The sequence below is a fragment of the Entelurus aequoreus genome, linkage group LG09 (genome assembly GCF_033978785.1).
Source record: "Entelurus aequoreus isolate RoL-2023_Sb linkage group LG09, RoL_Eaeq_v1.1, whole genome shotgun sequence".
Lineage (NCBI taxonomy): Eukaryota > Metazoa > Chordata > Actinopteri > Syngnathiformes > Syngnathidae > Entelurus > Entelurus aequoreus.
In genome coordinates, this window is record NC_084739.1 from 6516947 (window position 1) to 6544661 (window position 27715).

At 38.6% G+C, this 27715-nt stretch overlaps 1 protein-coding gene across 1 annotated transcript in view; it reads left to right on the plus strand.

The window, feature by feature from the left end:
- The window catches only part of LOC133657833 (calcium-activated potassium channel subunit alpha-1a-like), a 217402-nt gene that overhangs the window by 107931 nt on the left and 81756 nt on the right, over positions 1 to 27715 (plus strand). The window lies entirely within an intron of this gene.

Genomic DNA, 27715 nt, shown 5'->3' on the forward strand with positions numbered 1-27715 from the left:
GAAGGGGGAATTGCAAACTTCCTGTTGATTTTTGCTGAAGGATGTCAGCGTATGAAATCTAGGTCTAAGTGAGACCTACATAGAGGTTTTTGTTTCATGTCTCTCCGACATTCCTAGTGGGAGTTACAGGCAATTTTGTCTGTGTTTTCTTCCTAGGGGGCGCTAGAGCGCAATTTTGAGTTTTGGGGTTGGTTTTTTTATTAGATTGCAATTTTTGCCAGTCCTGATGTGTGTGTCCAGTTTGGTGAGTTTTGAAGCATGTTAAGGGGGTCAAATTATATCTCAAAGAGGCAAAAGTGACTGTTTTCATAAAACTTTTGTTTTGAAGGGGGAATTGCAAACTTCCTGTTGATTTTTGCTGAAGGATGTCAGCGTATGAAATCTAGGTCTATGTGAGACCTACATAGAGGTTTTTGTTTCATGTCTTATTGACATTCCTACTGGAAGTTACAGGCAATTTTGTCTGTGTTTTCTTCCTAGGGGGCGCTAGAGCGCAATTTTGAGTTTTGGGGTTGTTTTTTTTATATTAGATCGCAATTTTTGCCAGTCCTGATGTGTGTGTCCAGTTTGGTGAGTTTTGAAGCATGTTAAGGGGGTCAAATTATAGCTCAAAGAGGCAAAAGTGACTGTTTTTATAAAACTTTTATTTTGAAGGGGGAATTGCAAACTTCCTGTTGATTTTTCCTGAAGGATGTCAGCATATGAAATCTAGGTCTAAGTGAGACCTACATAGAGGTTTTTGTTTCATGTCTTATTGACATTCCTACTGGAAGTTACAGGCAATTTTGTCTGTGTTTTCTTCCTAGGGGGCGCTAGAGCGCAATTTTGAGTTTTGGGGTTGTTTTTTTTATTAGATCGCAATTTTTGCCAGTCCTGATGTGTGTGTCCAGTTTTGTGAGTTTTGAAGCATGTTAAGGGGGTCAAATTATAGCTCAAAGAGGCAAAAGTGACTGTTTTTATAAAACTTTTATTTTGAAGGGGGAATTGCAAACTTCCTGTTGATTTTTGCTGAAGGATGTCAGCGTATGAAATCTAGGTCTAACTGAGACCTACATAGAGGTTTTTGTTTCATGTCTCTCCGACATTCCTAGTGGGAGTTACAGGCAGTTTTGTCTGTGTTTTCTTCCTAGGAGCAGTTTTGTCTGTGTTTTCCTCCTAGGGGGCGCTAGAGCGCAATTTTGAGTTTTGGGGTTGGGTTTTTTATATTAGATAGGAATTTTTGCCAGTCCTGATGTGTGTGTCCAGTTTGGTGAGTTTTGAAGCATGTTAAGGGGGTCAAATTATAGCTCAAAGAGGCAAAAGTGACTGTTTTCATAAAACTTTTGTTTTTAAGGGGGAATTGCAAACTTCCTGTTGATTTTTGCTGAAGGATGTCATCGTATGAAATCTAGGTCTAAGTGTGACCTACATAGAGGTTTTTGTTTGATGTCTCTAAGACATTCCTACTGGAAGTTACAGGCAGTTTTGTCTGTTTTTTCTTCCAAGGAGCAGTTTTGTCTGTGTTTTCTTCCTAGGGGGCGCTAGAGCGCAATTTTGAGTTTTGGGGCTAGGTTTTTTGATTAGATCGCAATTTTCGCCAGTCTTGATGTGTGTGTGTCAAATATGGTGAGTTTTGAATCATGTTAAGGGAGTCAAATTACAGATCAAAGAGGCAAGAGTGACTGTTTTTATAAAACTTTTATTTTGAAGGGGGAATTGCAAACTTCCTGTTGATTTTTGCTGAAGGATGTCAGTGTATGAAATCTAGGTCTAAGTGAGACCTACATAGAGGTTTTTGTTTGATGCCTCTAAGACATTCCTACTGGAAGTTACAGGCAGTTTTGTCTGTGTTTTCTTCCTAGGAGCAGTTTTGTCTGTGTTTTCTCCCTAGGGGGCGCTAGAGCGCAATTTTGAGTTTTGGGGTTGTTGTTTTTTATTAGATTGCAATTTTTGCCAGTCCTGATGTGTGTGTCCAGTTTGGTGAGTTTTGAAGCATGTTAAGGGGGTCAAATTATAGCTCAAAGAGGCAAAAGTGACTGTTTTTATAAAACTTTTATTTTGAAGGGGGAATTGCAAACTTCCTGTTGATTTTTGCTGAAGGATGTCAGTGTATGAAATCTAGGTCTAAGTGAGACCTACATAGAGGTTTTTGTTTCATGTCTCTCCGACATTCCTAGTGGGAGTTACAGGCAGTTTTGTCTGTGTTTTCTTCCTAGGGGGCGCTAGAGCGCAATTTTGAGTTTTGGGGTTGGTTTTTTTTCATTAGATCGCAATTTTTGCCAGTCCTGATGTGTGTGTGTCAAATATGGTGACTTTTGAAGCATGTTAAGGGGGTCAAATTACAGCTCAAAGAGGCGGCGGTATAATAATAATAAAACATTACAAATACAATAGGGTCCTCTGTCCCAAAGGGACATTTGGTCCCTAAAATTTATCGGCCGATATTTTAGGCAGTCCGATATTATTAGACATCTCTAGTTATGACGTCTGTGTCGCCATTTTGCACCATCATGCGGCGCCCCCTAGTGGTTGCGGTCCGAAAACGGGCCAAACCTGGTAGGGGCCTTCGAAGGCTGGTGTGAGGGAGAGAGGGGAACACTGTGTGGATGTTTAGGATGCCATACTGTCAGCTGTTAATGACAGAGCTGAAATAATATTCCTGTCATGCAAAGATGCCGGCAAGGAGTGCTTTGAACCCCCCTTCAGAGTCCCAGCTGTCACCTCATCCGCTCGGGTCGGCGTGTACTCCTTAAACCAAGCTGACACTAATGACACGGGCGCCCAATCAGGGAGGACCTGCGCAGTTACTTTGCCCCCGGGCTACCTCTCTATTGTGGGAACCCCTGCGAGTACACTTGCCCGTACTTAGCTTGTCCATATGCCAGCCGTATCGCCGCAATCAAATATGAATTCAAATATTACCTTCCTTTTATCCTGTCCCGTGCTATTAAAACTGCCCTTAATTGATTTTGAAGGCGAAAAGGAGAGTGAGGTTTTTTTGCCGTGCTTCCAGTCCGAGGGGGGCGACGTGACAGGACAGGAACACTCATAGCCATGCTAGGTTGTTGCTCAATTAATGATTACGTTACGACTTTTGTCAGTACTTTACTTACATACCAATACAAGGCTGCATAAGTGGGGGGGGAAATAGGGGCTGGTGGTGCTTGAACAGTGTTTATAACTATCTACTAGGGTTGTCCCCATACCAAAATGTATTTCCATACTTTTCAGTACTTTTCTAAATAAAGGGGACCACAAAAAATGGCATTATTGGCTTTATTTTAACAAAAAAAATCTTAGGGTACATTAAACATATGTTTATTATTGCACGTTTGTCCTTAAATAAAATAGTGAACATACAAGACAACTTGTCTTTTAGTAGTCTCATATCAAACAGCAATAACTATGTACAGGGCTAGGAACCATTTGTTACCACTGAACATTCAAAACATGTTTAGTGAACGTGAGGGGGGGGCATAGCTTGAGGAGAGAACTCAATTTTAAAATTCAGATGAGAAATTCCACCATGAAAAGTTTTCGCATTTCCATCACAGGTGTCAAGTTGTGGAACAATCTGAGCGAAGTACATAAGCAAAGTCCAAGCATCAATGTTTTTAAAAGAATGTACAAAAATAGATTGTTCACAGGATATAGTGAACTGCACTAAGAGTCAGTGGGTTTGTATGTGTATGTATATGTATACTATGTATACACGCTGTTGTGTCACATTCATAGTTACTTGTTAAATGTGTGTTGTGGATGTACATGTATGTATATGTATGTGTATATATATATATATATATATATATATATATATATATATATATATATATATATATATATATATATATATATATATATATATATATATATATATATATATATATGTATATGTGTATGTATGTATGTGTGTGCACATGCTTATATATGTATATGTGTTTATATGACATAACATTTTTATATACTATTATTATTATTATTATTAAACATACAGTAAGTAATAAGAGGGGTGGGAGTACATAAGTTTTTACTTCTTCTCACTCCTTTTCGGATATGTTTACATTAAATGTTTATTTTCATTTCTTGTTTCTTTTGCTTTTTATTATTACTATTTATATTATTATTATTATTGTTTTTGTTATTCATTCTTGAGTGGCTTTTTTGTTGTTATTTTTCAAAATGTGTTGTTTTTGTTTTGTCTACATATTCGAAATAAACATGAAAATGAAAAAAAATGAAAGTAGTAAGTAAGCAAACAAAGGCTCCTAATTACACTGTAAAAAAAAAATCTGTAAAAAAAAACGGTCATCTACTGGCAGCTACGGCTGCCAAACGAAAACCATGAAATTAAAGTAAAAATTGTAAACCAAATAATGATCAAAAACATTATATTTACAGACATTTTCATGAAACGTTTTGTGGAAAAATATGGTAATTTTACAGATTTTTACTAAATTATTAAGATCAACCACCTTTAATAAAGTGACGATGCAAACAGTTACCTTTATTCTACAGAGTTTTTCCAAATGATTACGATCAAACACCTTTAATGAAGTGACAATGCTGGCAGTTCCGCAGAAAAATACCATTATTTGACAGATTTTTTCTGAATTGTTAAGATCAACCACCTTTAATAAAGTGACGATGCAAACAGTTCTGCAGAAAAATACCTTTATTCTACAGCATGGGTGTGAAACTCTGGCCCGCCGTGTAATTTCACGGCGGGCGATATCAAATTAACACTGAATCTGGCCTGCCGATCCTCCCGGGAGTCTTCCAAACGCCAGCCAGCCAGCCAGCCCAACGAGTGCTGGCCCAGTCACATGCAACGCATACTTAATCAACAGCGATACAGGTTACACTGAGGGTAGCCGAATAAAAAACTTTAACACTGTTAGAAATACACGCCACACTGTGAATCCACACCAAACCCGAACCCTTTGCAGCATTAACTCTTCCGGGATGCTACAAGGTGTGTGTGTGTGTGTGTGTGGGGAGGTTTGGTGGTAGCGGGGGTGTATTTTGTAGCGTCCCGGAAGAGTTAGTGCTGCAAAGGATTCCGGGTATTTGTTGTGTTGTGTTTATGTTGTGTTACGGTGCGGATGTTCTCCCGAAATGTGTTTGTCATTCTTGTTTGGTGTGGATTCACAGTGTGGCGTATATTTCTAACAGTGTTAAAGTTTTTTATACTGGTACCCTCAGTGTAACCTGTATCGCTGTTGATGAAGTATGCGTTGCATTCGCTCGTGCGTGCGTACAGAAGCCGCACATTTCTTGTGACTGGGTCTGAACGATGTTAGAATGGATGAAAAGCGGACGTGACGATAGCTCGTAGTGTACGTTAAAGGCTAATTTGTTCAACGGCTTTGTTCAGTTTTAAATTTTGGCCCACTCTGTATTTGAGTTTGACACCCCTGTGTTAGATTGTTAGTATGGACATAGACTTTTATATAACAAGCTACATATTTAATGAAATATAATTACTGTAATTTTACATGAATTTGAAAGTATTGTAAGAAAACAGAAAATGCTATGTATAATTAATTTGGTATTTTTCTGTAAAAAAAATAGAAATATACGTAATTTGTCATTACTGGCATATTACTTAAAATAACAGGCGGATTGTTTATTTACAGATAATGTCTTCAATTCTACAGTTTTATAAACTATTTAAAAAATATAGAAAGATTACAGTAGAAATTTAGAGTAAATTAACCATAAAAATAGGATTATTTTTTTTACAGTGTAGTCTGCTGACGTATGCAGTAACATATTGTTTCATTTTCCATTCCATTCATTGTCAGAATTATGAGGGACAAGCTGTAAAAAATTGATTATTAATCCACTTGTTCATTTACTGTTAATATCTGCTTACTTTCTCTTTTAACATGTTTTATCTACACTTCTGTTAAAATGTAATAATCACTTATTCTTCTGTTGTTTGATACTTTACATTAGTTTTGGATGATACCACAAATTTGGGTATCAATCCGATACCAAGTCGTTACAGGATCATACATAGGTCATATTCAAAGTCCTCATGTGTCCAGGGACACATTAACATAAACATAATATACATTTAACAAAAAGGAAAATATATATTTTTTAAGCTAAAAAATATCGACGTAATCATAGTCGATACGGTGCTGTACCTGGTATCATTACAGTGCATGTCAGGTGTAGATCCACCCATGGCATTTGTTTACATTTAAAAATAAGTGGGGGGGTAAAAGGGGCTGGTGGTGCTTGAACAGTGTTTATAACTATCTACTAGGGTTGTACCCATACCAATATTTTGGTACCGGTACCAAAATGTATTTCGATACTTTTCGGTACTTTTCTAAATAGAGGGGACCACAGAAAATGGCATTATTGGCTTTATTTTAACAAAAAATCTTAGGGTACATTAAACATATGTTTATTATTGCAAGTTTGTCCTTAAATAAAATAGTGAACATACTAGACAACTTGTCCTTTAGTAGTAAGTAAACAAACAAAGACTCCTAATTTAGCTGCTGACGTATGCAGTAACATATTGTGTCATTTATCATTCTATTACTTTGTCAAAATTATAAGGGAGAAGCTGTAAAAAATGGATTATTAATCCACTTGTTCATTTACTGTTAATATCTGCTTACTTTCTCTTTTAACATGTTTTATCTACACTTCTGTTCAAATGTAATAATCACTTATTCCTCTGTTGTTTGATACTTTACATTAGTTTTGGATGATACCACAAATTTGGGTATCAATCTGATACCAAGTCATACATTGGTCATATTCAAAGTACTCATGTGTCCAGGGACACGTAAACATAAACAACTTCCGCCCGAATGCAGCTGAGATAGGCAACCCCGAAAGGGACAAGCGGTAGAAAATGGATGGATGGATAAACATAATATACATTTTTTTAAAAAGGAAAAAAGATTTTATGATGCTAAAAAATATCGATGTAATCATAGTGGATACGGTCCTGTACTTGGTATCATTACAGTGGATGTCGGGTGTACATCCACCACGGCTTATATACCGGGGGCGCTCTATACTCCGGAAAATATGGTTTTGGCGCTGATATTTGGTCGATCTATACAACACACTTTATTAGACTAAATATCCCTCAAAAACACATTTACATAAATAGTAAGTACACTTTATTAGTCGGTTTAAAGGTATTTATGGACCTTTGACGCAGAAATATTGCCACAACCGCACCCACTTTTGACTGATGTGTCCCCCAATCGGGCTTTGACAATTTCTTTCAACTAGGGGTGTAACGGTACACAAAAATGTCGGTTCGGTACGTACCTCGGTTTAGAGGTCACGGTTCGGTTCATTTTCGGTACAGTAAGAAAACAACAAAATGTAAATTTTTTGGTTATTTATTTACCAAATTTGTAAACAATGGCATGACATACATATACACACAGGGTCCATTGCCAGGGTTAATGTGGTCAACATATATCAAATAAAAACTAAATAAGATAAGGCTCAGAATGGTTTCTGAACAAAACCTTTCTACATATAAAGTGCTTTTTTTATTGATTGATTGAGACTTTTATTAGTAGATTGCACAGTACAGTACATATTCCGTACAATTGACCACTAAATGGTAACACCCCAATAAGTTTTTCAACTTGTTTAAGTCGGGGTCCACGTTAATCAACATTAAACTGCCTCAAGTTGTTGCTCAGATTAAATAAAATGACAAAACTTTTCTTCTACATGTAAAAAGTGCAACATTAAAAAGTTTCAAGTCAACTCAGCCTCAGATTAACTTTTCTCCCCCCCCCCCCCAGCCTGGCTAACTTGGCAGTAGGAGATTATATATGGGCTCATTGTTCTTCCACCATAGAAGTGGGTCAAAATCTAGTTTTTAATGCAATATTGCTGCTATAAAAACATTTGTTATTGCTTTAGCCCTGCCTGACTCGCCGAGGAGAGGCTGCTTGAATGCGGTGGTGACGCTTCAAATGGGTTAGCATGTGTCATGAGAGTAGCGTATGTGTGTGTGTGGCCCTTTAATATGTGACAGCATGTGAGGTGAGTGTGTGGGCGAGCGAGGTGAGGGGGCGGTAGCTTGAATGCGGGGAGTGGCTAGTGTTTTGTTGGATTGGCTGTGTGCAAGACCTCAATAAAGCCACGATTTGCAACTAATCGCCGGACTCGTCATTTACCCTGGAGTCCGGAGCTGTGCAGACCCACTGCCGGGTAGAGTGAAGGGTGTTGCCCCCGAGAATACATCGGCCCTGGAGGATTGTCTCCCCTGCGCTCCTCGACTACGGTCTGGGAGCCGGAAGCAGGAAAGGTGCAACACATGTTTGACGTGTTGTCAGAAGCAGCTGACTTTTGCCCACTTTCCCAACTTTTCTTCCCCCACTCACAGTGTGACTTTGCTGGGGGCGCTTTGGACATGTCGGGCATCCCTGGACTCGGGTGGGCGGCTGCGGGACTTGTGGGACTCGAACCTGGGTGTGATTTTCGATCATTTTGGGGGCTTTTGCCCACTTTCCCAACTTTTCTTCCCCACTCACAGTGTGACTTTGCTGGGGGCGCCAGCTGCTGAACAATGTCGGCGAACCTCCGTCCTCCATTGTTGTCAAAGTGTTCCCAAACGGGAGATCTTAACGAGGCAGGAGGGTCTTCCAACTCTGGCTTATTCATGTTGTCCTAGCCCGGTCGCTGCTAACATGTGTAATCGTTCGGTACACTTCCGAACCGAACCGAAACCCACGTACCAAAAAGGTTCAATACAAATACACGTACCGTTACACCCCTACTTTCAACACAACAGGGCAGAATAAGTCAGCCAGATTCCGATCTAACAAAGGTCTTAACTCATTCTCTTTCTATGCCACATCAATGTGGAATGCACTCCCAACAGGTGTAAAAGAAAGGGCATCTCTATCCTCCTTCAAAACCGCACTAAAAGAACACCGCCAGGCAACTACAACCCTAAACTAACACCCTCCCTTCCACATAATACCTCTTCGGATCGTAAATAATCAAATATAGACACTTTTTCTTATACTTTCTGATCTCTCTCTCTCTCTCTCTCTATGTCCACTACTTGCTGTCCTACACTGTTTCAATATCCATTTCTCTGATGATGCAATTGTTGATGCTGATTGTTGATGACTGAAGTGTTGATACCAACCAAACCTAACCCCACCCCTCCATATCCCACACCCCGGATTGTAAATAATGTAAATAATGTAAATAATTAAATGTATATACTCTGATGATTATCTTGTGTGATGACTGTATTATGATGTTAGTATATATTTGATAGTATATATCTGTATCATGAATCAATTTAAGTGGACCCCGACTTAAACAAGTTGAAAAACTTATTTGGGTGTTACCCTTCAGTGGTCAATTGTACGGAATATGTACTTCACTGTGCAACCTACTAATAAAAGTTTCAATCAATCAATCAAAAAGCCGGGTGTTAATCTCCACACCACCGGTGTTCCCGTTATTCCCTTCCTCCGTAGGCAGCGTCCTGAGAAATGTCCGCTTTTTATTGTCGGTTTTGAGAGCCGCTAATATAAAAGCTCGGGAAACAAAGCGTGCTATTCTTTAGGCGGCGGGTGGGCGTGAAGCGAGCCCAGAAGATGCTCCTCTTTCTTTTAAAAAGTTTGCTCCATTTCACACTTGGCAGCTACTGTTTAGCCCCTCTCTCCGCTGACTAAATAAGCTGAGCAAACTATTTAAAAAACGCCATTAAAGTTCTACAACAACTGCACTAAAACAATTTAGCCCTGGCAGAAGTGGGTTTTTTTTTTTGTAGGCTGCATCCCGCCCCCTTTAGACAGCATCCCCTCCCACTGCGCTGGCACGTCTATAGGATTTTTCGTCCGCCTCCCCCTCAGTTCTCCAATAAACAATCATTTAATAAGTGCACACACTTGCCAAAACCATTAGGCAAACACAGAGTGGTACCCTTCAGTTACTTTACATGCCCTTGCTGCAAAAAACAAGCACACCGCCTGGCAGCCTTCCAGTTAAGTTTGTTTAGCCCAGCCTAAGTTTAAGCACTAAATCTTTTATTCCTCTGGTCCCCTTTCGCCGTGCAATTTACGATTCGCCTCTCGGCTTTGATCTGGCAGGGATAATCATTTTGCGCAGGTTATGTTTTCTCAGTTTGGAGACGGCTTCGAAGCAAAGTTAAAGTTTTTTCGCCGCTTTAGGGATGCTGTGCTGCCATGACAGGTCCTCTGTTATAGGTGTAGATGCTTTCTCCCAGTCTTAGCCCTCAGCGCAACGTCAAATTACCCGTCGCAGCCCCCAACTCCCCTCTCCGCACAGCTGCCCGTGTCAACATATAACAGCATTTATATTAAACAGTTGTGCTTTACAAGGTGGGTTTTATGCACAATGAAAAGTGATTGTTTGAGGTAGCCTTAGGGATGCTTTATTCTACAAGCCAAGGCGAAGGAGGAGGGGGGCGATGCAGCAGAGAGCGAGCGTAGTGTGTTTTTTTTTTTTTTTTACAGGACTCGCCGCCCGAAGGTCTTTGTAAATAAATAATGATCAACAGATTGGCTGTGGGCTTCTGAAAAAGCACGCCTTTGTCAGTTTGCATGATGGGGGGAAAAAATTTTCAAAGCGAGAGAGGGGCTGCCTCGGTAGTCTGGCAGGGAAGGGATCGGGGGGGTGGGGAGCGCAGCCGTCCCCCACTTTGTGACTGCGGAGTGTTGCACTGGAATAACTCCGCTGGCTTTGAAACATCCACGCTTGGAGGAGAGCGAGAGAGAGAGGGAAGAAAGAGACGCTGGGGGGGTGGGGGGGTGGGGGGGGGAGACACACTATAAAGGAAATAGTTGTCCTATATAAAGTCCTCCATCACCAGATGCAGTATTGTTACTCGGCTCGAAATAAATGCATTCATTATCGGTGGACCGAAATGTGAAAGGGCGCCCGGATGCAGCTGAGATAGGCTCCAGCACCCCCATCCCCCGCCACCCCAAAAGGGACACGCGGTAGAAAATGCGTTCTTAATTTAAGATCACACTGCTGCTAAATCAGATTTTCTTTTGTTACTGACCGACCTCTTACTGTTGTTTGTACGTACGCACCAAACAAGAGTTCAGAGTATTCGGCCTTCTTGGATACCTTGCATGGGGTCCTGTATGGGGCGCTGGCAGGGGATTCAATAGTCTTGTTGGGGCAATGACAGTGATACTTGGACTGGCGTGATTGGGAGGAATGGTCTCCCTGATCTGAACCTGAGTGGTGGATTGTTATTGGACTTCTGTGCTAGTCACGGACTTGCGATAACAAACACCATGGTCAAGCATAAGGATGCTCATAGGTGTACCTGGTACCAGAGCACCCTAGGCCAAAGATCAATGATCGATTTTGTAATCGTATCAGCTGACCTGAGGCCGTATGTTTTGGACACTCGGGTGAAGAGAGGGGCTGAACTGTCAACTGATCACCATCTGGTGGTGAGTTGGGTCAGATGGCGGGGGAAACCTCTGGACAGACCTGGCAAACCCAAGCGTGTAGTGCGGGTGAACTGGGAACGTTTGGAGGAGTCCTCTGTCCGGAAGGACTTCAACTCCCACCTCCGGGGGGACTTCTCTGCCATCCCTGTGGAGGTTGGGGACATTGAACAGGAATGGGCAATGTTCAAAGCCTCTATTGCTAAAGCTGCAGCTGCGAGCTGTGGCCAGAAGGTCTTAGGTGCCTCAAGGGGCGGTAACCCTCGAATACCCTGGTGGACAGTGGTGGTCAGGGAAGCCGTCCGACTGAAGAAGGAGTCCTACCGGGTGGTATGTTATCTCGGGGTCTTGTTCACGAGTGAGGGAAAGATGGAGAAGGAAATCAGCCGGAGAATCGGAGCAGCTGGGGCAGTATTGCAGTCTCTCTGCCGCACTGTTGTGACGAAACGAGAGCTGAGCCAGAAGGCAAAGCTCTCGGTCTACCGAGCTATCTACATTCCTACTCTCACCTATGGTCATGAAGTGTGGGTCATGACCGAAAGAATAAAAGAATAAGATCGCGGATAGAAGCGGCCAAAATGAGTTTCCTCAGAAGGGTGGCTGGCATCTCCCTTAGAGATAGGGTGAGAAGTTCAGTCACCCGAGAGAGACTCGGAGTAGAGCCGCTGCTCCTTCGCTTGGAAAGACGCCAGCTTAGGTGGTTCGGGCATGTCGTGCGGATGCCTCACGAGCGTCTCCCTAGGGAGGTCCTCGTTGCACGTCCCACTGGGAGGAGACCCCGCGGTAGGCCAAGGACCAGATGGGGGGATTACATCTCCTCTCTGGCCTGGCTTAGGGATTCCCCAGGAGGAAGTCGCTAATGTTGCTCTGGAGAGGGAAGTCTGGGGGTCTCTGCTGGAGCTGTTGTCCCCACGACCCGATTCCGGATAAGTGGTTGAAGATGGATGGATGGATGGATGGATGACCGACCTGCATTGGTTGCTAGTAGGCTTGCAAAGGGGTGGAAAGTTTCCGGTAAATTTTCCGGAAACTTTCCGGAAATTTACCATGGGAAGTTAAGCTCGGAAAAATGGAAAAATACTTCTTTGTAAACATTTTACTTCATCTAAACTTCAACAACTTTTCAACCCAAAGGATTGCGGCGATAAAATTAAGCACTTTCACAAATGTCTGCCACCTGTGATCTGCTCGCGTTTTAAAATATTCACCGTCATTTTCCGCGTTGACCTAACCGTGTCACGCTTGTTCGTTCCTCATCAGCAGATGCCGCGTGCGTCCTCTCTAACAAGGTGCATTGTCACCACCACATTAACACCGTCCTCACAAACCTTTGTGACGGGCCGTGACTGACGGCACACGTCCAAAATCAGGGCGAGAGAGAGAGAGAGAGAGAGAGAGAAAAAAAAAGTGTCAGGGCGTCATCTGGAGGCTGACATCCCCTGGGCGTGGCACCGCTGCTCGGATGACGTGTGGAAGGTTCAATCCCGAGGCAGGGAGAAGGCAGAGGGGAGTGTGTGTGTGTGTGCGTGTGTGTGTGTGTGTGTTCTTGTATTTCTACCCTTCTTGAGACAACAACAAGGAAAAGTACCTTACATATGAGGACCGGTGAATAAATCATTGTCCCAATACGTAAAACCATTGCATCTAATAGAGAATGTCTCATTTGCACCCCTGGTGGTGAAATCTATCAAAATTAGGGTGCTCCCAAAAAGGAGGGATTTTTCAAATTGAGTGTCGGTTTTAAAGGTGCTCCCCCTCTGGTCAACATATGAAATAACAAGTGTGTGTAAGAAATTGAAATGCGCCCCCTTTGGCCAAAATTAATAAAAAAAATAAAATAAATAAATATGTATATAGAGACATACTGTAATAATTGAAGTAAATAATGACGATTAAAATCCAATTACAAACACAACATTTCTAAAAATTTAAATGAACTAAAAACAGTCTTTTTCTCACAATGGGTCAACTTTTGTCTTGTAAAACTGGGAACAATTTCACATATTCTTTCTGTTTCTGTAATATTGCAATATTTTCTCCTAAAATTATTACTTTTTTAATGTAAAATTATTACTTTTTAATGCAAAATGGTGACATTTGTCATATTAAATTCTGACTTTTATCACAACATTGCCATATTTTTGGGTTCTTGTAAAATAGTGACATGTTTTGAGTAAAATTATGACTTTTGTCATAATTTTGTTATATTATATTATGGCAATATTATGGCAAAATTATGACTTTTGTCATAATTTTGCCATAATATCGCCGACATTTAAAAGTTTTCTTATGACTGTTATTGAGTAAAATTCCAACTTTTATCATGATATCGCACACATGTTCAGTTCTTCTTGTAAAGTGTTGACTTGCGTTGAGTAAAATTACAACTTTTATTATAATACTGCCAACATTTTAAGTTTTTCTTGTGCAATTGTGACCTTTTTCTTGTGAAATTCCAACTCATTTTTCACAACAAGCTTTTTTATATTTATTTAGTATGTATATGTCATTAGTGTTGTAAATACAAATATTTATATATCTAGAAAGGGTGGTCCTAAAGAGGTAAGCATTTTTCGGAGGTCACAAGAAGGTAACAAATACAAGACTGTGTGTGTGTGTGTGTTCTTGTTTTTCTACCCTTCTTGAGAATTCAACAAGGAAAAGTAGCGTCCATATGAGGAGGTGTGAACAAGTTAGGACATAAATCATGGTCCCAATACGTAAAACCATTGCATCTAATAGAGAATGTCTCATTTGCACCCCTGGTGGTGAAATCTATTAAATTTAGGGTGGTCCTAAAAAGGAGGGGTTTTTGCAAATTGAGTGTCGGTTTTAAAAGTGCTCCCCCTCTGGCCAACATATGAAATAACAAGTGTGTAAGAAATTGAAATGCGCCCCCTTTGGCCAAAATGTATTAAAAAAAAAATTAATAAATATGTATATGGAGACATACTGTAATAACAAAGTAAATAAATGATAGCTCGGTTGGTAGAGTGGCCGTGCCAGCAACTTGGGGTTCCAGGTTCGATCCCTGCTTCCGCCATCCAAGCCACTGTCGTTGTGTCCTTGAGCAAGACACTTTACCAACCTACTCCCAGTAAATGTAACTTAGATATTGGGTTTCACTATGTAAAAGCGCTTTGAGTCACTAGAGAAAAGCGCTATATAAATATAATTCACTTCACTTCACTTCACTACCAACAAAAAATTCAAAAAAATATAAATTAACGAAAAGCTTTTTCTCACATTTTGTCGACCTTTGTCTTGTAAAACTGGGAACGATTTCACATATTCTTTCTGTTTCTGTAATATTGCAATATTTTCTCGTAAAATGATTACTTTTTAATGTAAAATTGTTACTTTTTAATGCAAAACGGTGACATTTGTCATATAAAATTCTGACTTTTATCACAACATTGCCATTGCTTTTGGTTTCTTGTAAAATAGTGACATATTTTGAGTAAAATTATGACTTATAATTGTGTTATATTATATTACTTGACTTCTGTCATAATTTTGCCATAATATTGCCGACATTTTAAAGTTTTCTTATGACTTTTATTGAGTAAAATTCCAACTTTGATCATGATATCGCACAAATGTTCAGTTCTTCTTGTAAAGTGTTGACTTGCGTTGAGTAAAATGACGACTTTTTTTCAATTCAAAGTTTTTCTTGTGAAATTGGGACCTTTTTCTCGTGAAATTCCAACTCATTTTTCACAAGAAGCTTTTTTAATATTTGCATAGTATGTATATGTCATTAGTGTTGTAAATACAAATATTTCTATATCTAGAAATGCTGGTTCTACAGAGGTAGGCATTTTTCGGAGGTCTGAAGAAGGTAACAAATACAAGAACGTGTGTGTGTGTGGTGTCAGTGACAGGCTGCCAGTCACAGCGCTGACAGCTGGGTGAAAGATAGCTGTCTTGGCACAGAGGGGAAAAGATGGAGGAAGCGGTAGGGAGGAGGAGGCAGCAGCCAGTCAGCCCCACTGAGGAGGCGAGCGATGCCGAGCAGATTGAAGTTGATTGGCGCAACACGCGGCGCCGAATGAAAGATTCAGGCTGAGTGTAAAAACACTAAATGCTGTCAGTGTTATTATCACCTGCACTAACTGATAGAAGCAAGTGGGGAGAAAGAGAGCGCGAGGGTGGCTAATTGACAGCTTTTCCCCCCCCTTTTTTTCTGCCTGCTATGCAACCCCGATGCAGAGCGAAGGAAGCCATCAAAGCCTTGTCAGTGATGACAGTGTTGATAGAGGATGGCGGCAATGATACCCAGAGAGATATATGTCAAATTCCCGAAATGTTTCCTCAAATTCCTGCCTCGCTTCACTTCTACGTTTTAAAGGGGAACTGCACTTTTCTTGGAATTATGCCTTATAGTTCACTATCTTTATGAGAGATAAGAATACATACATATTTTTTAAATGCATTTTAACTGGTAAGTAAACGTAAATAAAAGTCAGACTCTCACTATTATGTTGGATCCACTATGGACTGGACTCTCACACTATTATTTTAGATCCACTATGGACTGGACTCTCACACTATTATGTTAGACCCACTATGGACTGGACTCTCACTATTATGTTAGATCCACTATGGACTGGACTCTCACTATTATGTTAGATCCACTATGGACTGGACTCTCACTATTATGTTAGATCCACTATGGACTGGACTCACAATATTATGTTAGATCCACTATAGACTGGACTCTCACTATTATGTTAGATCCACTATAGACTGGACTCTCACTATTATGTTAGATCCACTATGGACTGGACTCACAATATTATGTTAGATCCACTATAGACTGGACTCTCACTATTATGTTAGATCCACTATGGACTGGACTCTCACAATATTATGTTAGATCCACTATGGACTGGACTCTCACACTATTATGTTAGATCCACTATGGACTGGACTCTCACTATTATGTTAGATCCACTATGGACTGGACTCTCACAATATTATGTTAGATCCACTATGGACTGGACTCTCACACTATTATGTTAGATCCACTATGGACTGGACTCTCACGATTATGTTAGATCCACTATGGACTGCACTCTCACTATTATGTTAGATCCACTATGGACTGGACTCTCACACTATTATGTTAGATCCACTATGGACTGGACTCTCACAATATTATGTTAGATCCACTATGGACTGGACTTTCACTATTATGTTAGATCCACTATGGACTGGACTTTCACAGTATTATGTTAGATCCACAATGGACTGGACTTTCACAGTATTTTGTTAGATCCACTATGGACTGGACTCTCACACTATTATGTTAGATCCACTATGGACTGGAATCTCACAATATTATGTTAGATCCACTATGGACTGGACTTTCACTATTATGTTAGATCCACTATGGACTGGACTCTCACATTATTATGTTAGATCCACTATGGACTGGACTCTCACTATTATGTTAGATCCACTATGGACTGGAAACTCACACTATTATGTTAGATCCACTATGGACTGGACTCTCACACTATTATGTTAGATCCACTATGGACTGGACTCTCACACTATTATGTTAGATCTACTATGGACTGGACTCTCACACTATTATGTTAGATCCACTATGGACTGGACTCTCACATTATTATGTTAGATCCACTATGGACTGGACTCTCACATTATTATGTTAGATCCACTATGGACTGGACTCTCACACTATTATGTTAGATCCACTATGGACTGGACTCTCACATTATTATGTTAGATCCACTATGGACTGGACTCTCACACTAGTATGTTAGATCCAGTATGGACTGGACTTTCACACTATTATGTTAGATCCACTATAGACTGGACTCTCACACTACTATGTTAGATCCAGTATGGACTGGACTTTCACACTATTATGTTAGATCCACTATGGACTGGACTCTCACTATTATGTTAGATCCAGTATGGACTGGACTTTCACACTATTATGTTAGATCCACTATGGACTGGACTCTCACACTATTATGTTAGATCCACTATGGACTGGACTCTCACATTATTATGTTAGATCCACTATGGACTGGACTCTCACACTATTATGTTAGATCCACTATGGACTGGACTCTCACACTAGTATGTTAGATCCAGTATGGACTGGACTTTCACACTATTATGTTAGATCCACTATGGACTGGACTCTCACTATTATGTTAGATCCAGTATGGACTGGACTTTCACAATATTATGTTAGATGTTAGAAAAATACGGTACATATTTTTTTATGCATTTTAACTGGTAACTAAACGTAAATAAAAGTCAGCTTACAGTGGAACCAATGGGGAGCCATGACGTCAACCTAGGGCTGGGCGATATACCGGTACTATAGTTAATAGCAGTATGTATTTGAGACTAGAGATGTCCGATAATATCGGACTGCCGATATTATCGGCCGATAAATGCTTTAAAATGTAATATCGGAAATTATCGGTATCGGTTTCAAAAAGTAAAATGTATGACTTTTTAAAACGCCGCTGTGTACACGGACGTAGGGAGAAGTACAGACATTAAAGGCACTGCCTTTGCGTGCCGGCCCAGTCACATAATATCTACGGCTTTTCACACACACAAGTGAATGCAAGGCATACTTGGTCAACAGCCATACAGGTCACACTGAGGGTAGCCGTATGAACAACTTTAACACTGTTACAAATATGCGCCACACTGTGAACCCACACCAAACAAGAATGACAAACACATGTTTCGGGTAGAACATCTGCACCGTAACACAACATAAACACAACATAAACACAACAGAAAAAAATACCCAGAACCCCTTGCAGCACTAACTCTTCCGAACACTACACTACAACCCCGCCCATCTCAACCCCCCCCCCCCCCCCCCCCCCCCCCATCGCCCGAATTCGGAGGTCTCAAGGTTGGCAAGTATGCCATAGGCTCCATTGTGAGCTGACTTTTGCTCGCATTTAGACTTAGACAAACTTTAATAATCCACAAGGGAAATTGTTCCCTTTTATTTAATCATTTTATTTATTTTTTTATTTTTTTAATTTATTGTATTTATTTTATTTATTTACTAGTTGGAATGCATTAAAAAAAATAAAAACGTGCTTGTCTTACCTAAGGATTGTAAATGATAGGCAAAATAAAATTAAAAAAAGTTAAGTTTGGCACAAATTATATATATATATATATATATATATATATATATATATATATATATATATATATATATATATATATATATATATATATATATATATATATATATATATATATATATATATATATATATATATATATATATATATATATATATATATATTAGGGCTGCAACAACTAATCGATTAAATCGATTAAAATCCATTATAAAAATAGTTGGCGATTAATTTACTCATCAATTCGTTGGATCAATGCTAAGCGCATGCAAAAAGGCAATTATTTTTATTTATTTTTTGAAAATGTTTTTAATTTTTATCTATTTTTTTATAAACCTTTATTTATAAACTGCAACATGTACAAACAGCTGAGAAACAATAATGAAAATAAGTATGGTGCCAGTATGCTGTTTTTTTTTCCAATAAAATACTGAAAAGGATAGAAATGTAGCTTGTTGTATCCGATTATTAATCGATTAATTGAAGTAGTAATCGACAGATTAATCGATTGTCAAATTAACCGTTAGTTGCAGCCCTAATATATATATATATATATATATATATATATATATATATATATATATATATATATATATATATATATATATTTATATATATATATATATGTATACACCTATATACATACAGTATATGGGTATGTGTGTGTATATATATATATATATATATATATATATACATATATATATATATGTATATATATATATATATATATATATATATATATATATATATATATATATATATATATATATATATATATATATATATACAGTATATGGGTATGTGTGTATATATATATATATATATATATATATATATATATATATATATATATACATATATATATATATATATACAGTATATGGGTATGTGTGTATATATATATATATATATATATATATATATATATATATATATATATATATATATATATATATATATATATTGGTATGTGTGTGTATGTATATATATATATAAGAGATTAAATAGTCTTGTGATTTTATAAATATATATATATATATATATATTTTATAAATATATATATATATATATATATATATATATATATATATATATATATATATATATATATATATATATATATATATATATATATATATATATATATATATATATATATATATATATATATACACATATATATATATATATATATATATATATATATATATATGTATCTGTTTATATTATTTTATTTTATTTCTGATTATTATTATTATTATTATTAATGTATTTTTACTTATGTTTTGTTTATTTAATTGATGTATTTGTAGATACTACTTAGTTTTTTGCTGTTTCTTTCTTTTTTAGGGGGGGGGTGGTAAAAATTTTTAATTTTGACATTTAGGGCAGACAACAGATAAATCATGTATGTGAATATGATGCAATGGATATGAATGTCTGATGCTGGATGTCAATTAAAAAATAAAAAAAATAAAAAAAATAAAAACGTGCTCGTCTTACCTAAGGATTGTAAATGATAGGCAAAATAAAAATTTTAAAAAAGTGCAGTTCCCCGTTAAGTTTGGCACAAATCATTGCTTCATTTGCGCTGAATTAGTGCATCACTATCAGTACGACGAGGACGCGTGTTTCTGCTCCACGTCCCGAGTCAGCGTCGTGGATGGAAATGTCTGGACGGCCTTTTGTAGGAGCCGTGAGAAGCCGTCGTGTAGAATAAGCGCGGGAGCAGGAGTGGCGTTAAAGCAGGACTGACAGGAGCCCTTTCATGGTCAGTGTTACACTGGATAAAACTCAGCGCCCCACTGCTGTGAATTAGCCCGTTTGCTCGTGACACGTACTGAAACATTCATGGCCGTCAGTCGGGGAAGAATGCGATTGGGCAAATGCTTGAAATATTTAAAGTGGGAGCCTGTTGTGTGTGTGGTACTGTTTGCACGGCGTGGCGTCAGGAGCCTGGAAGAGAGGCTAAAAGCTGGTAATTGGCGCTGTGTTGTGCGGCGTGTCAGTCTGTGGCGTTCCAGTCTGGCTGCACTTCTCCGTGGCGGAGCGAGCGACGGAGGCGCCTGGCTGCGTCTTTGAGCTTCATGATGACTTGACATCAAGGGCGTAAGAAAGTAAGAAGTAGAAATTGCAATTCCCTCAGAAATTGCGTGTGTGTGCGCTGAGAAGCGCTGTCGCTGAGGCTGAAACGCCAACAAAAGAGTTGAAGACCGGGACTTTAAGTACATCGCAGCCTATCATAGCAATCCCGTAAGACCATGGAAATAGTCATTTTGGTGGACATGAGCAGGACAGGCTCTACTCACTTTTAACACTTTTCAGTTGGCAAATACTGTAGACCAGGGGTCACCAACGCGGTGCTCGCGGGCACCAGGTAGCCCGTAAGGACCAGATGAGTAGCCCGCTGGCCTGTTCTAAAAATAGCTCAAATAGCAGCACTTACCAGTGAGTTGCCTCTATTTTTTAAATTGTATTTATTTACTAGCAAGCTGGTCTCGCTTTGCCTGACATTTTTAATTCTAAGAGAGACAAAACTCAAATACATTTTTTTTTAAAGACTTGGTCTTCACTTGTTTAAATAAATTCATAATTTTTTTTACTTTGCTTCTTATAACTTTCAGAAAGACAATTTTAGAGAAAAAATACAACCTTAAAAATGATTTTTAGGATTTTAAAACACATATACCTTTTTACCTTTTAAATTCCTTCCTCTTCTTCCCTGACAATTTAAATCAATGTTCAAGTATTTTTTTTTTTATTGTAAAGAATAATAAATACATTTTAATTAAATTCTTCATTTTAGCTTCTGTTTTTTCGACAAAGAATATTTGTGAAATATTTCTTCAAACTTATGATTAAAATTAAAAAAAAATATTCTGGCAAATCTAGAAAATCTGTAGAATCAAATTTAAATTTTATTTCAAAGTCTTTTGAATTTCTTTTAAAATTTTTGTTCTGGAAAATCTAGAAGAAATAATGATTTGTCTTTGTTAGAAATATAGCTTGGTCCAGTTTGTTATATATTCTAACAAATTGTAGATTGGATTTTAACCTATTTAAAACATGTCATCAAAATTCTAAAATGAATCTTAATCAGGAAAAATTACTAATGATGTTCCATAATTTTTTTTTTAATTTTTTCAAAAAGATTCGAATTAGCTAGTTTTTCTCTTCTTTTTTTCGGTTGAATTTTGAATTTTAAAGAGTCGAAATTGAAGATAAAGTATGTTTAAAAATTTAATTGTCATTTTTTTCCTGTTTTCTCCTCTTTTAAACCGTTCAATTAAGTGTAAATATCATTAGTTATTAATAATAACATAGAGTTAAAGGTAAATTGAGCAAATTGGCTATTTCTGGCAATTTATCTAAGTGTGTATCAAACTGGTAGCCCTTCGCATTAATCAGTACCCAAGAAGTAGCTCTTGGTTTCTAAAAGGTTGGTGACCCCTGCTGTAGATCCCACCGGGTACTTTTTCACTTCCAAAACCACACCAAAATTGGAGCTTTGAGTATTGACCGATATGACATTAATCCGATACGATATCAGCACGACGCATACAGTAGTGCAGGGCTATTCAACTACATCATGAAGAGGGCCGCTGTTAGAATAATTACACCGCAAAAAGTGAAGGGTCACACATTATGCGAGCAGCTCCAGTACGCACAATACGTGACGGAATGTGCTGGGGGCCTTGTGATTGCGCTCTGTCTCTTCTTTGTCTGCTGTCTGATAAGATATGCCTTATCTTCGTTGAGGTGCTGGTTCATCCTTGGCTGCTAGCAAGGCTGAAAGACAGAAAACATCTGCGGCGAGGCCACTCCTCATGTGCCATGGAAGATAACGAGTTGTGTGCCCTTGCACGAAGCATAAAAAGTACAGAATAGATAATAACTAGAGCAACGGCCTTTAAGCATAAGAGTTGTGTGATAACTTATTATTTTTTCAAAAAGATTCGAATTAGCTAGTTTTTCTCTTCTTTTTTTCGGTTGAATTTTGAATTTTAAAGAGTCGAAATTGAAGATAAAGTATGTTTAAAAATTTAATTGTCATTTTTTTCCTGTTTTCTCCTCTTTTAAACCGTTCAATTAAGTGTAAATATCATTAGTTATTAATAATAACATAGAGTTAAAGGTAAATTGAGCAAATTGGCTATTTCTGGCAATTTATCTAAGTGTGTATCAAACTGGTAGCCCTTCGCATTAATCAGTACCCAAGAAGTAGCTCTTGCTTTCTAAAAGGTTGGTGACCCCTGCTGTAGATCCCACCGGGTACTTTTTCACTTCCAAAACCACACCAAAATTGGAGCTTTGAGTATTGACCGATATGACATTAATCCGATACGATATCAGCACGACGCATACAGTAGTGCAGGGCTATTCAACTACATCATGAAGAGGGCCGCTGTTAGAATAATTACACCGCAAAAAGTCAGTGTTCAAAAACAAGAAAAAAAAATACAAAAATTAGGGGTACCTGTCAGGTTCAAGCACTGATGACATCTATTAATCAGACAAGAAGCAAGGAATCAATCAGAGACAGAGTTCAATTTAGCTCATGAGGAGAACGCATGGAGCTGAACACTTAGTCACAGTCTCGCCCATACTTGCCAACATTGAGACCTCCAATATCGGGAGGTGGGGGGGGGCTTGGTCGGGGGTGGGGGGTGGTTGTTTGGGGGCGGGGGTGTGGTTGGGGGCGTGGTTATTTACAGCTAGAATACACCAACTCAAGTATTTCATATATATTTCATATATATATATATATATATATATATATATATATATATATATATATATATATATATATATATATATATATATATATATATATATATATATATATATATATATATATATATGTATGAAATACTTGACTTTCAGTGAATTCTAGCTATATATATATTTATTTTATTTTATTTTATTTTATTTACATAGAAAAAAAAAATAATACTTGAATTTCAGTGTTCCAGTGGCTATCCATTAGATGGCAGTATTGTCCTGTTTAACTTCTCCGTTCATGATGAGTATATCATTTCGGCCGCTATGTCTGTAATTTCTTCGTTCTTCTGCTTCGTCTCCTTGTTGTGTGCGCAGTTGTGCACTCTATAAAAGCCCTAGATGTTATGACGTCTTTGGGCAGGCAAGCTGTTTATATTGTGGGAAAGCGGACGTGAGAACAGGCTGTCCCCACTCAGTCTCAGGTCCGCATTGAGCTGGAGGGGGCGTGGCCTCCAGTTCCGGCTGAATACCGGGAGTTTGTCGGGAGAAAATATCTGCCGGGAGGTTGTCGGGAGAGGCGCTGAATATCGGGATTCTCCCGCTAAAAACGGGAGGGTTGGCAAGTATGGTCTCGCCCTACGCTCTAAGGTTCAGCTCCTGTGTCCCTCTATTTATTCAGGAGTTCCACAGTCAACAATACTAAGGCCGCCTCTAAAGGGAGTGGTCACATATATTATGCAAAGCAGGTCCAGGACGCACGATACGTGACGGAATGTGCCGGGGGCCTTGTGATTTCGCCTTGTCCCCGCTTCGTCTGCGTGTTGTCATCTTATCTTCGTTGAGGTCATTGAAGTCCTTGGCTGTTAGCGGGCTAAAACAAAGATAACATCTACGACTGAGGCCACCCCTCAGACAAGAAGTCTTTGTCCTTGCACAGATTAGAAAAGTCCAACTTGAGCACAATAGCTAAATAACTAAAGCAACAGACTTTAAGCATACTAAAGTTAGTGTGATAATACATATATAATTATTCTAAAATTTTATTTGAACTAAGCACAATTATCTGCCAATAGAACAAGAACATTTGGCTTGTCAAGACTTTCCAAAACAAGTCAAATTAGGTAACCTCAATGAACCCAAAAATACCTCAAAATAAGTATAATAAGTATATTCTCACTAATAACTGTACTACTATATGAGTACGTATTTTCTATTGTTTCATTGAAAATAAAACAGCAAAGTTCATCTGTTTTAATTATGAGACACAATTGTGTCAAAGTCATGATTTTTTTTTTACATGCTTGAAATAAGACGTTTTAACTTTAAAAAAGTAGTTTTATACTTGTGAGTGTTAATGACACAGCTTTGCAACAGTTGATATTCTAGTTTCAAGCAGATGCTGTCTTTGTTGCACCAAGCCAAAGGCTTGGAAAATTCCACTGTGTACGATGGGAGGAGACGGGAGGGGTTATCTATTTTGATCCAAGACCTGCCCAAGCTCGATCCAGGACCAGTCCAAGCCCGAGGCATCTTTTTTTATTTTGTATTAATATGACCGAAAACAATGGCTGTTTACCTACCCCCCATTCCTTTAGAAACAGCTGTTGTTATGTAAACAGGGAAAGTCCAAATAAAAAGAGGTGGCGCACAATCTTTCGCCAGAGTGTGCTGAAGACTGTGCAAGAGTACAGCCCAGACGTTTCTCCTCAAATTGAGCCAAATTCAATTCTGTCTCGGTTTAATTCCTTGCTTCTTGTCTCGTTTAATAGATGTCATCAGTGTTTGAACCTGACAGCCGCAGTTTTAAGGGCTCATGGTCCGGACATCGAAATGTGGATGCTTTATCAAAAAGTGCCTACGCAGGTTATATTTCTTTGAGACTGCGTTTACTTAATTGCAAAGTAAACACATAAAGTCATTATTCTGCCCTCGCTACTCGTTTCCAGCGTGTGCAGCTAGTTAACAGTATGAAGAACAAGAAGCTCCAGTTTGGGTTGAGGATTGATGTTCCTTCTTTTGAATTTTTTTCCCTTCCTCAGTTTTATTTCTTCACACTGGGGCGGTATAGCTCGGTTGGTAGAGTGGCGGTGCCAGCAACTTGAGGGTTCCAGGTTCGATCCCTTCGGTCCTTAGGCAAGACACTTTACCCACCTGCTCCCAGTGCCACCCGCACCGGTTCAAATGTAATTTAGATATTGGGTTTCACCATGTAAAAGCGCTTTGAGTCACTAGAGAAAAGCGCTATATGAATATAATTCACTTCACTTCTTCCCCAATTTAGGTTTGGAAGACTGAAAATATAAAGAAAACAGAAGCATTGTGTATTTTACATAAATCAAATGGAAGGTTTTTGTGTTAATATATTCACACAATCAGCTACAAATGTTTACACATGTAAATATTACACAACATTAGCACACCAAACATTGCACACACCGTCTGCCTGTGACTTATCACAATTAGCGTTGTCGCCCCTACTGGTCAAATTCAGCGCGGCATGTATTAAACAAGTTGGATCGCCCATAGTCACTCACAGACAAATTACACAACCACGAATACAAAAGACATCTCGAAGTCAGCAATTTAAATACAAAACTAAGTAAATATCTTGTCTGGATCAATGTGTCCGTCACTTAAAAGGTCCACCAGGAAACAACAGAGTCAAACGGATAACAATGGTAGGTATACAACATTTATTATCAACCGTCTGGAATAGACTTATACTCTCTTTATGTCCGAATAATTGTATCTAAGTTATCACACAACTTTGCTGCCTTTGATCTTACCAATCAAAAAGCTTGTAAAACTCCGCTGTGTAGGATGGGAAGCGACATGGAGGTGTCGGTTTCTTTGATCTATTGTAATCCACGGGAAGATTTTGTCTTGACCCGAGATCTACAAAGCGGAGAGGAAGCAGGCACCTTTTCTTTGAACTGTTTTGTAACCAAAGGCGACGGCTGTTTACGACCCCCCTCCCTTTAGAAACAGTTGTTGCCATGTCATCAGGGAAAAGCCCATTAAAAGAGGAGGTGTACAATCTTTCGTCAGAGCGGGGTGGAAGACTGGGCAAAGAGTACAGCCCAGACGTTTCTCCTCAATGAGCTAAATTGAATTATGTCTCTGTTTAATTCCTTGCTTCTTGTCTGTTTAATAGATGTCATCAGTGTTTGAACCTGACACTTTAAGTTTAAGTGGAGTGGTAATTTGCATTTTTGGCAACACCTATTAGCCACAATAAATCATTAAGTGAAGCTCCTGACATAGTAAGTTGAATGATGCGGACACATTTGTTACTGGACACCTTCTAATACGCTTCTGTTTTGGAGACTGTATATGTAAATATGTAATAATTATTTAATAGTTGTTTGTATTTACAAATTTGCTGCATTGGACTGCAATATTGTTCAATAATGAGACTTATTACGTATGTCAAGCTTGTGTGCTATTATGTGCTTAGTGTCGGTTTCTTTGATCTATTGTAATCCACGGGAAGATTTTGTCTTGACCCGAGATCTACAAAGCGGAGAGGAAGCAGGCACCTTTTCTTTGAAATGTTTTGTAACCAAAGGCGACGGCTGTTTACGACCCCCCTCCCTTTAGAAACAGCTGTTGCCATGTCATCAGGGAAAGGCCAATTAAAAGAGGAGGTGTACAATCTGTCGTCAGAGCGGGGTGGAAGACTGTGCAAAGAGTACAACCCAGACGTTTCTCCTCAATGAGCTAAATTGAATTATGTCTCTGTTTAATTCCTTGCTTCTTGTCTGTTTAATAGATGTCATCAGTGTTTGAACCTGACACTTTAAGTTTAAGTGGAGTGGTAATTTGCATTTTTGGCAACACCTATTAGCCACAATAAATCATTATGTGAAGCTCCTGACGTAGTAAGTTGAATGATGCGGACACGTTTGTTACTGGACACTTTCTAATATGCTTCTGTTTTGGAGACTGTATATGTAAATATGTAGTAATTATTTAATAGTTGTTTGTATTTACAAATTTGCTGCATTGGACTGCAATATTGTTCAATAATGAGTCTTATTACGTATGTCAAGCTTGTGTGCTATTATGTGCTTAGTGTCGGTTTCTTTGATCTATTGTAATCCACGGGAAGATTTTGTCTTGACCCGAGATCTACAAAGCGGAGAGGAAGCAGGCACCTTTTCTTTGAACTGTTTTGTAACCAAAGGCGACGGCTGTTTACGACCCCCCTCCCTTTAGAAACAGTTGTTGCCATGTAATCAGGGAAAGGCCAATTAAAAGAGGAGGTGTACAATCTTTCGTCAGAGCGGAGTGGAAGACTGTACAAAGAGTACAGCCCAGACGTTTCTTTCTCCTCAACGAGCTACATTGAATTCTGTCTCTGTTCAACTCCTTGCTTCTTGTCTGTTTAATAGATGTCATCAGTGT